The sequence below is a fragment of the Spinacia oleracea genome, chromosome 6, assembly GCF_020520425.1.
Source record: "Spinacia oleracea cultivar Varoflay chromosome 6, BTI_SOV_V1, whole genome shotgun sequence".
Lineage (NCBI taxonomy): Eukaryota > Viridiplantae > Streptophyta > Magnoliopsida > Caryophyllales > Amaranthaceae > Spinacia > Spinacia oleracea.
This window is the reverse complement of record NC_079492.1, coordinates 12,695,792-12,707,815: the sequence shown is the minus strand read 5'-3', so window position 1 is coordinate 12,707,815 and position 12,024 is coordinate 12,695,792. Positions and strand designations below refer to the sequence as shown.

The window sequence follows — 12,024 nt, the reverse complement described above, 5'->3', positions numbered from 1 at the left end:
TCAGATCGATAGAGAATAGCGCAGCAAGATAGAGAATAGCGCAGCTGGGTTCTTTGTGAGTATAGAATAGCAGCAACAGCAACAACAAAGGGCAAAAAACAACAGAATTTGGGTAAATTAGAGAGAGATTAGAGCCACTAGAATTCGAATTTGTAGTTTAGATTTTCGATTTTAGGTATTAAACTCTCAAAATTTCATATTCTCTTCTTCAATTTTTTGGGTTTTGTTCTTGAATTTTCAGATTTATTGTTCTTCAATTTTGGACTTCAAATTCAATTATATTTGTTAGCTAGAGTTAATTAGAGGCAATTAGAGGTTAATACTAACAGAGTTAACGGCCGTTAGTCATTAAAGATATTCAAGGGCATTTGGTGCATTTTTTTCAGAAATGGGGGTATATTATGTAATTTGAAATGCGCGGGTGTATTTGGTGCATTTCGTGAAATCTCAGGGGCATTTCATGAAAAAACCGTTAATTATATTAATCCACAACTTACTCTTGACTGAACCCGTAGGGTCACACAAATAGTACGTAAACGGATCAAGTATTTAATGGCATTAAATACTCCATCTATGGATATTCGGAATCGACGGATCTTGGTTCCAGTGGGAGCTGAGATCGTCAAAGGCAAGAAATGAATACTCCGGAAACGATGATATTGCCGGAAACGGAAATATGGATCGTATCAAAAATATAAATATTATCTGTAATAGCTTGCCTAAATCTGCTATTGATTTTGGTGTCCACTCGAACAATTATTATGAAATTAGTATAATTATTGTTATAACTATTATTTAACTTTAAATTTTAATGGACTTTAAGGTTTTCCTATATACGTAATTATAAGAGTAAGCGGTTGTGGGATTATGATTGGGCATGTAACCTTAGTTATAGATGGAACTTAATGACAATGTAGTAATTAAATGGACCATTTATAAAACCCAAATAAATTAAGAAGGCATTACTCCTTCACTCTTGTTTTTGTCACCCGAAAAACACCAGGAGCAACAACAACACCATAGTGAGCAACCACCCTTTCTCTCTAAAATTTCTTCAATCTATCTTCAACTAAATTGACATGCAACTAAACCCCATTAATCTTTGGTGTTTATACTAGGTGTAGGAAGCAAGAGGATTATAAAAGAAGCATAGGAACAACCCCAGATTGGAGGAGAAACTAGTTGGGTAAGTAACGTAATTCGGGTTTTACTTTGGGAATTTATTTGGGGCTTTCCTTAAGGAAGGGGAGTGAAACTAATATGATTACATTTGGGTGATATTAGGACCATTAATCTGAAGAATAAGAAGGAACTACCTTGAGTTGGGCAATCATTAAGGTACACAAGAGTCATATGTTATTTTGGTTTTTCTTATTGTAAAATTTTGAGTAAGTATTGTGATTTAGAAAAGAATTATGTGTTGTATATGTATTGTGATGTTAATGACTGATCTAGTATGAGTGCCATGATGTTGGGTAAATAGAAAATATATAATTGTGTGAATCATGAACTATAATTGTGTGTATCATATTTGCTTGCTGGTTTTTTTTTGTTGACATTCAACTCATTATATTTTCTCTTCTTGTTCCCACTAGTGGAAAAAGGGTCATTTGCATCGCACTTTTAAGCATATTTGCGTCGCACATCGTGCGTGGCAAAAGCTCTCGACGCAAATGACTAAAAGTCATTTGCGTCGCACATTTGTGCGACGCAAATAACCTTATTTGCGTCGCACATTTAGCAAATGTGCGACGCAAATAACTTTTCAACATGATGCCTGAAAAGTCATTTGCAACGCACATTAGCTAAATGTGCGACGCAAATAAGGTTCATTTGCGTCGCACAATTAGCTAATGTGCGTTGCAAATGACTTTTCAGGCACCATGTTGAAAAGTTATTTGCAACGCACATTAGATAAATGTGCGACGCAAATGACTTTTAGGCGCAAAAAAAAAAGTCATTTGCCACGCACAATAGCTTAATGTGCGACGCAAATGACAATTTTAGCGCCAAAAAATTAAGTCATTTGCCTCGCACATTGAGCTAACGTGCGTTGCAAATGACTTATTTTTTAAAAAAAAAATATTCGTTTTTTAATATTTTAGTTGGAAATTCCGACATGATCGTCTTTGAAATTAGACGGTTCATTCCCAATACCGGGAATACATTTATAATTAATACCTGTCACAAAAGTTTACAACGTAATTAACGTTCCCAATAAAAGGCAATTAAATTCGTCATAGATCGATCAACCAACATGTTACAACAAACATAAAATTATTACAACAAAGGTACGTAGCTAGCTAGAGATCAAGTTCATATTACAAATTAAGCTAAAAATTCGACATTGTTCATGAAGTAATCTGCCCAAAAATCTTTCACCTCATTAATCTCCTCCGCTGAATAAGGCAATGTTCTTGAAAAATCCTAAAAAAGTGTAAATAATTCAATTTATCAACGATTGATCAATATAATAGTTTTGTGTACTTCAATTTATTATATAAAGTACGTAGTTTCTGATCTGAGCTGTGCAGATCAGTGCATAGAACTGGGCAGTTCTGATCAGTTCTGTACAAATGCTGGGGAATGAATTTGAATATGCAAAATTTTGGTCCACAAACCCACCCAAAAACAGACTGTTCTTTAAAGATTAAGCAACAAAGAAAGCACAACCAAGCTCCTGAAATAACCTTCAGATACTAACAACCAGCAATTAGATGGTACACAGGAACTTAGCAGACACTTAAATCCAAATAAGATGTTTTTTTTCCGGGTTGGGAGGTAGTTTGGGAGTGCAAACATGGATGACATAATATCCAGCTCCATGAGCATAATATAGAGACCAGTTGCATAAGAATTCAAGGAGTATGGAAATTCCCTGAATAAAGAAGTATCAGGTGTAACCATCCATCATCCTTTGAACAACCACCACTATCCTAAAGCCTCGTACTAATCTATTATTCCACATTTAAGGGTAATTGGGTCGTTATAGTACATATTTAGGCAAAAATGACATTTTCGAACCCAACTTTGAACCAAAGAACCTAAGGAATGTTTTCAAACTTATTACATGTCTCATATGCATAGTTATAACTTTCTAAGCCTCGTAATAATCTATTATTCCACATTTAAGGGTAATTGGGTCGTTATAGTACATATTTAGGCAAAAATGACGTTTTCGAACCCAACTTTGAACCAAAGAACCTAAGGAATGTTTTCAAACTTATTACATGTCTCATATGCATAGTTATAACTTTCTAAGCCTCGTAATAATCTATTATTCCACATTGAAGGGTAATTGGGTCGTTATAGTACATATTTAGGCAAAAATGACATTTTCGAACCCAACTTTGAACCAAAGAACCTAAGGAATGTTTTCAAACTTATTACATGTCTCATATGCATAGTTATAACATTCTAAGCCTCGTAATAATCTATTATTCCACATTTAAGGGTAATTGGGTCGTTATAGTACATATTTAGGCAAAAATGACATTTTCGAACCCAACTTTGAACCAAAGAACCTAAGGAATGTTTTCAAACTTATTACATGTCTCATATGCATAGTTATAACTTTCTAAGCCTCGTACTAATCTATTATTCCACATTTAAGGGTAATTGGGTCGTTATAGTACATATTTAGGCAAAAATGACATTTTCGAACCCAACTTTGAACCAAAGAACCTAAGGAATGTTTTCAAACTTATTACATGTCTCATATGCATAGTTATAACTTTCTAAGCCTCGTAATAATATATTATTCCACATTTAAGGGTAATTGGGTCGTTATAATACATATTTAGGCAAAAATGACATTTTCGAACCCAACTTTGAACCAAAGAACCTAAGGAATGTTTTCAAACTTATTACATGTCTCATATGCATAGTTATAACTTTCTAAGCCTCGTAATAATCTATTATTCCACATTTAAGGGTAATTGGGTCGTTATAGTACATATTTAGGCAAAAATGACATTTTCGAACCCAACTTTGAACCAAAGAACCTAAGGAATGTTTTCAAACTTATTACATGTCTCATATGCATAGTTATAACTTTCTAAGCCTCGTACTAATCTATTATTCCACATTTAAGGGTAATTGGGTCGTTATAGTACATATTTAGGCAAAAATGACATTTTCGAACCCAACTTTGAACCAAAGAACCTAAGGAATGTTTTCAAACTTATTACATGTCTCATATGCATAGTTATAACTTTCTAAGCCTCGTAATAATCTATTATTCCACATTTAAGGGTAATTGGGTCGTTATAATACATATTTAGGCAAAAATGACATTTTCGAACCCAACTTTGACCCAAAGAACCTAAGGAATGTTTTCAAACTTATTACATGTCTCATATGCATAGTTATAACTTTCTAAGCCTCATAATAATCTATTATTCCACATTTAAGGGTAATTGGGTCGTTATAGTACATATTTAGGCAAAAATGACATTTTCGAACCCAACTTTTAACTAATCTACAAATTAACTTGGTGAAAAAATAGTTGCCAAAATAGTACCTATCTCACTATTTCTCTTTTTCAACATAAAATCCTTCATCATGATCTCGGCGTGTATAACTCATGTCAACATCGTCAATCATTTGAGGGATATGCCAGGAGGAAGGTGGAATCTCATTAAACTGCTCATCATACTCTTCTTCATCATCTACATCCTCAACGCCAAGTATTCTTCTTTTGCCTTCCAGAACAACTGACCAACTACGATCGGCAGGGTCAACCATGTAAAAGATTTGTTTTGCCTGTGATGCTAATATGAAAGGATCTGCAAGATGCCCAACTCGACTAAAGTTTACAAGTGTCAGGTACCCATGTTCATCCTTTTTGACACCGCGACTAATATCAACCCACTTGCACCGGAATAGAGGAATCTTAAAATACTTATATTCCAACTCTAATATTTCTTCAATGACTCCATAGTAAGAGTTCGTCTTATCTACAAGTGTTCTATCTTTTACACTAGCATACTCTGAAGACAAACATATTGCCGTAACACCACTATTTTGCATCGTCGTTTTGTCATCTTGTCGCTTCGTGTAAAAAGAATAGCCATTGATGTCGTACCCCTCATAAGATATGACTTGACATTTAGGACCATATGCCAACCATCTCACCATGTCAGATACCTCATTAGGCGTGTCGGAAAATTGATCCATCACTCGACGCTTGAACCATGTGAGGAATGAACGATTATGCTCTTTTATCAGTTGAGGACCATTTTTTGAAGGATATTGCTCTCTAAGAAAGTTCATGTGCTCAGCCACGTATGGATGGACTTCACTAAGACTTTGCACCACAAACAGCTCAACCTTACACATCATTTCAGAACTGATTGATATCCTTTTCTTGCCAATTGTACCTTGACCCCCAAGTCTCCCATCATGTCTAGACTTTGGTACTCCGACTTCTTTCAAACGTGCCATATATTGAGAAACCCATGCAGCAACTTCCTCCGCGACGGTTCGTTGGACAATACTAGCTTCAGGTTTGGCCGGATTCATCACTCTATTTTTCAAGGTACCCATTTCCCGTTCAAAGGGATACATGTACCTCATACAAACTGGCCCACAAAGCTTAATTTCACGAACAAGATGAATAATCAAATGAGGCATCATGTCAAAGAATGATGGCGGAAAATACTTTTCAAACCGACATATGGTCTCAAGTACATCAGCCTGCAAATCATCCAGTATTGTTGGATTGATCACCTTGCTACAAATTGTGTTGAAAAAGAAACACAATCTTGTAATGGTATACCTCACTTGTGGCGGCAATATCCCTCGAATTGCAACCGGCAGCAATTGTTGCATCAACACGTGACAATCATGAGATTTCATTCCAACTAATTTCAAGTCAGACATGGACACAAGTCTACGAAAATTTGAAGAGTAACCGGCAGGGACCTTTAAGCCATGCAAAGACTCACAAAAGCTAACTTTCTCCTTTTTAGACAAGGTGAAACAAGCTGGGGGAAGGTACCAGCGTTTTCCCCTTTCTTGAGGTGCCAACTCGGAGCGACCCATAGCAGCCATATCTTGTCTAACTTTAGGCCCATCCTTCGTTTTCCCTTGCATATTCAACAATGTCCCAACAATGGCATCACAAACATTTTTCTCAATATGCATTACATCCAAACAATGCCTAACTTCCAAATCTCTCCAATATGGGAGATCCCAAAAGATAGACCTCTTCTTGTAACCACCACTTGGCTGACCTTTATAAGGCTTACCAAACTCTGTCTCAATGTCTTTAACCCGTTCATAAACCTCACACGCACATAAGGGGGCAGGAGCTTCTCTCATCTCCAATTCTCCATTAAAAGCTTCCTTCTCTTTTCGAAATGGATGATCTTCAGGAAGATACATCCGGTAATCCATGTACACATCTTTCCCACAAAATTTTAGGCGCCTCGAGACCAAATCATCATGACAAACTGGACATGCCTTCTTTCCCTTTACAGAATACCCTGACAAATTTCCATAAGCCGGGAAATCATTTATCGTACAAAAAATCATGGCACGTAAAGTGAAATTGGTTTTGGTGTATGCATCAAACATCAACACCCCTTCATCCCACAACAATTTCAAATCTTCAATGAGTGGCTCTAGATACACATCTATGTCATTTCCGGGTTGTTTAGGCCCAGAGATTAAGAGCGACAACATGATGTATCTACGCTTCATGCATAACCAAGGAGGCAAATTGTATATGGTGAGAAGAACCGGCCAAGTGCTATATTGGGTACTAAGTGTCCCAAATGGGTTCATTCCATCCGTGCAAAGACCAAGCCTGAGATTCCGAACTTCTTCCCTAAAGACCTTGTACTTTCGATCAATGTTCCTCCATTGTGGAGAATCAGCAGGATGCCTCATTAACCCATCTTTCTTCCTCCCTTCGGCATGCCACCTCAAGAGTTTTGCAGTTTTCTCTTCTGAGAAAAGGCGCTTAAATCTTGGTATAATTTGAAGATACCAAAGCACCTTAGCCGGAGAAGGTTTCTTCTTAGTTGATGTTTCATCATTCTCCACGATCTTGTAACGGGACAATCCGCATCTTGGACACTCATGCAGATTTGCATACTGCTTTCGATACAACACGCAATCATTTGGACACGCGTGTATCTTCTCATAATCCATACCCAAAGGACACATAAGCTTCTGGGCCTCATAGTTAGACCTTGGAAGTTTGTTTCCTTCAGGAAGATTACCAGACGTGGCCTCCAAAAACTGTGAAAAACTCTTGTTGGTCCAACCGTTTTCCACCTTTAAGTTGAAATATTCGATGACGGCACCAAGTACAGTTTGTGTAGAACCAGGATATAATGGTGTTGCGGAAGCTTTGATTATACTATCATACATATGGGGACGCTCAACGAAATGATGGTCTTCCACATCATGCATCATATCATCTATCCTATCTTTCTCCTCTTCTTCCTCACTTTCAACACCAATATCATCCTCAATTTCATTATCATCACCATTATCACAATGATTATGCTGACTCGAGCTCGGCATACTAGAACTTGCCCCATGATCTATGCTCTCACCATGCCATGTCCACGTCGTGTAGTTACCCTTAAAACCGCGACGAACTATGTGATCAACAATATCATCAATATCCCGATACCCCCTTGAATTATTGCAATCACAACAAGGACACAGAATTAAACTTGATTCATGTTCTGATTGATGTTTCAAGGCAACCTTAATGAACTCTTGAATCCCTTGTAAGAACCTTGTAGAAAATCGTTTACTACCATACATCCAACTCCGATCCATTTTCAACCACTAGACCAAATTTTGTCAAAGGTTAGAATATAAACTAGGCTATTCATATCATTATAAATCCAAAATTTTGTAGCAAACCCAAAACATGATTTCATATATCACCTAAATTCATTTCATACCCAAAACTTCATTTCATAACTTTTAATTCAACAAAACCTAACAACTAAAATTCAACAAAACCTAAATCCTAAAATGTACCCAATTAAAATTCAACTAAAATTCAACAAAACCTACAACTAAAATTCAACAAAACCTAAATCCTAAAATGTACCCAATTAAAATTCAACAAATAATATCAACCATTAAAATTCAATTATAATGCATAATTAAAATTCAATTATAATGTCCACAATTAAAATTAAAATGCACAATTAAAATTCAATAAATATCAAAATTAAAATTCAATACCTAAGAGAGGAGAGACTACAATGAACAAGGGCGGCTGAGTGGGCGGCGGCGTGAAGGAGTGAGTGGCCGTGGGCGACAGGAGTGAGTGTGTGGGCGGCGGCTCTAAAAAGGGAGTACAGCAAGAAGGAGTGAAGCAAGAAGGAGTGAAGCAGTGAAGTGCAGCGCAGTGAAGGGGCAGCGCAGTGAAGAAACGGCGGAAGGCACGGAAGGCGGCAGTGAAGCAACGACGGCAGGGTGAAGCCGCCGGTGAGACTCTAGCAGTGTTGGTGTTGGTTTCGTTTGGGAGTGAAGCAGTGTTGGTTGTTTGTCGAGCAAAACCTAAGTCAGAATGAAGCTTGAAAGCAATTAAGCGTGAGCGCGAATTCGAAAAAAAAAAATCAAAACACATTTGCGTCGCAGCTTTGTTAAACTGCGACGCAAATGACTCTAGGATGCCTCCCAGAGTCATTTGCGTCGCAGATTAGTAAATCTGCGACGCACTTGATTGAGTTAATTGCGTCGCAGTTTTACTAATCTGCGACGCAAATGACTCTGGGGGGCATCCTAGAGTCATTTGCGTCGCAGTTTAATGAAGCTGCGACGCAAATGACTAAATTTTATGCTAAAATTTGTCATTTGCGTCACATGTTCAGAATGGCGTGGCAAATGCGGGGATGCAAATAAGCCTTTTTCCACTAGTGTCCAATTCGTATGTCTTTGAACCAGTTTTGGTAAACTGCAATTTCGGGGTTTTTCTGGCCAGTTTTTGCCAAAATGTTATCTCACAAAAGTTGTTCGTATTGAAAATCTCTTGAACTTAGGCTCAAGAATGGGTTGATTTGGATCTCTGGTGAGGGAGTTACGTCAGATTACGTTCCTATAAGTATTTTAAAACGAGATTGAAATTTGTAAAATAATTAGATGGAAAATTCTACCTTGTCAAACTAGTGTTTAGTTTTCTTTGGGATTAGATTCAAGTATTTATATTGTTGACATTTCAATTGGGAGTATACTAATTATTAATCAGTTGTTTTTTTAACCAACAATGTTCAATCCAAGCCGAATTTCTATTCTCTTAAGTAAACTTTTAGTTTAAAGTTTAAAGTAAATATTCCCAATTAATTCTCAATTTTATCTCTCTTTCTAATAAAAAAGGATATAAATAAGTAAACTTAAGATGAAGATACTTTTCGTACTAATATAAGATTTAACGAGTTTTAATATAGAATATTATTTAAATAAGTTTGTGAACTACGAAACCTCAGTTTACTCATTCTACTTATTTTCTTTTGTAAGAACAAGTGACTCAAGGAAGTTAGTTAATAGAAACTTAATGATTATTATTATTAGTTTTTTTTTTTAGTTATAAAACCTTACTCTCATTCTTTTGAATGGAGAGCTTCATTAAACTACTAATGTGAGATAGCGTTTTGTATTATTATTATTGTTATTACTATTATTATTATTATTATTTACTTCTTTTCTTTGGGTAAAATGAACTAGTATGTGAGATATTTAACTTAAACCGACATGGAAAGGGAGTAGACTTATGAGTTACGGAAAGTATTTGTTAAAAGGGGAAAATAAGCCGTCAACAACAGTGAAGCACAACTTATTGCAGGCAAGTATGACACTTGTAGCTGCCGCAGGCGAGTTAAACACTCGTAGCTGCCATTTTGCAGGCGAGTTAAATACTCGTAGCTGCCATTTTGCAGGCGAGTTAAATACTCGTAGCTGCCGAAGGACGTCCTGATTAGTCTTGCAAGCATAATGGCGAATCGGAGGGTGACGACCCCCACTGTTTAGAGGCAGTTGGTTTCCGGTGACCACTCTCTATTCTTATTCACTTTCCCACCTAAAATAATGGTTAAGGTGGCCAACTGGGTCCCAAAAGTCAAGCAACTTGTACATGAGCCAAATTGGGTCTTAGGAAGCTTATGGCTAACCTTCACTAGTACTAATTAAATGTCTTTATTTATTACTCAGGAAAAGAATGTTTGAAAGCAATTCCAAGACTTTACTTAGAATTCTTTCGACTACCATAGTTCTTTTGTTATACTTTATTCTTTTATTAATTTATTTAACAAACCTTGTGTACTCAGCTTGCTGATTGTGTCTTGTTTTTTTTTCTTTTTTTTTCTTTTTGTCCTTTCTCATTGGAACCTGTCTTGGTGAGGGCAGTTTCTGAGTGAATGTGCAGGTGAAGCATGTATTTTGAGGTGGTTTAAGGGTGACCCATTTGTGGTGAATGTGTATTTTGTATCTACCTTGTTGCACTTGGGAAAATACGTATATTTCCTATGATATATTTGGTATTTTGATGTGTATGACAACTTTTAGTAGTAATTATGTAGATGAAGATCTTGTGATGTAATAATTAGTGTTTTTTTTTTTCCTGGCATATCTACTTTTGTCTAAAACCCACCAAGTAATAGCTCGATGGTCCTGGTTAGTCTTCCGTTGTCATATAATCAGTTAATTATGTAAGTACGTTTATACGGGCTATTACATTATCCAAGTCGTAGATGTTGCCGGAAACGGAAACATGGTACGTATCGGAAAATATTATCGGAAATGGAAATATTGCCGGAATCGGAAATATTGCCGGAATCGGAAATATGGCCGGAAACGGAAATATTGTCAGAATCGGAAATATTATCGGAATCGGAAAATAATTCCGGAAATGGAAATATTAAATATTTGTTCGAAACGGAAATTAATTCCGGAATCGAAAATATTAAATATTGTTCGTATCGGAAATGAATTCCGGAATCGGGAAATTAATCGGAAGCGCATCGTACGAATTAGCATCGGACGAGCTTGCTAGCGAAGGCCCAGCACGAAGCCAGGCCCACGTCCAGCAAGCCAGCGCGCCACACGAACAGCCAAGGCCACGCCAGGCCCAGCGCAAGGACAGGCCCAGCAGGCCGTGGTTGCGCGCGCAGCTACGAGCAGTGGGCTGCGAGTAATGCTGCTACTCGCGTGGGCGGAGCGGCCGTGTGGGATGTGCGCGGGCATGACCTGCACGCTTGCGGGTCATGCTCGTGTAGAGTTTGTGTTCACATACGAAACCTAAAGTGTATAGGATTTGTTTAAAGATTAAGTTCCTAATCCTAAAAGATAAATTAATTAAATAAGAGTTCTACTAGGATTCTAATTTAATTAATTTGTATCCTAGTAGGATTCGATTACTTATTCCATGGCCTATAAATATGAGTTAAGGGCTCATAATTTATACAGATAATTTCAAGTATTCAAACAATAAAAGCTAAGATTTTTAAGTAGAAAAATCAGCCATATTCTTGCCCTATTAGCCGAAAATACATAGTACCTTAAGGGCGATTCTAGTTGGTCAAGCTTAAGGCGGATCCGGACGTGCTGTGGACTATCTACGGAGGGACGACACTTGGAGTCCTAAAGACTTGTTCTTGTTCGGTTCGGGCGCAGCTAGGGACGGCACGCTACAAAGTGTATGCATCTGAATTATGCTAAATGATTATGTGTAAATAATATGTTTCCTGGCTTTATGATTTTTCCGCATGATTTATGTTTATTCATATCTATCATAACCTAACATTTTCATGCTAATTGATGTTAAATATTTAAAATTTGCAAAATGGACATAATTCAAAGTTTTGAGGTTTTTATGTTTTATAATTTTATACTTTAATCTTCTTGTGATTCAATCATTGCGATTTGTTTGTGGTATTATATTACATAGATTCAAATGTTCTAATTTCATTGTTGATTTGGATTTTTGTAGACTCTTTGATTACTTGGCGTGAGATTAGGTCATAGTGTAGTTTTTCTCTAATTCCCGGTTTTTTC

At 36.8% G+C, this 12,024-nt stretch overlaps 1 long non-coding RNA gene across 1 annotated transcript; it reads left to right on the top strand.

The window, feature by feature from the left end:
* The first annotated feature begins 827 nt into the window (after positions 1-827).
* Positions 828-10,585, top strand: LOC110779558 (uncharacterized). Its single transcript, XR_008922646.1, has 4 exons — positions 828-1,022; positions 1,119-1,186; positions 1,285-1,338; positions 10,378-10,585. It is a non-coding gene; the product is annotated as an uncharacterized lncRNA (long non-coding RNA).
* The last annotated feature ends 1,439 nt before the right edge of the window (positions 10,586-12,024 follow it).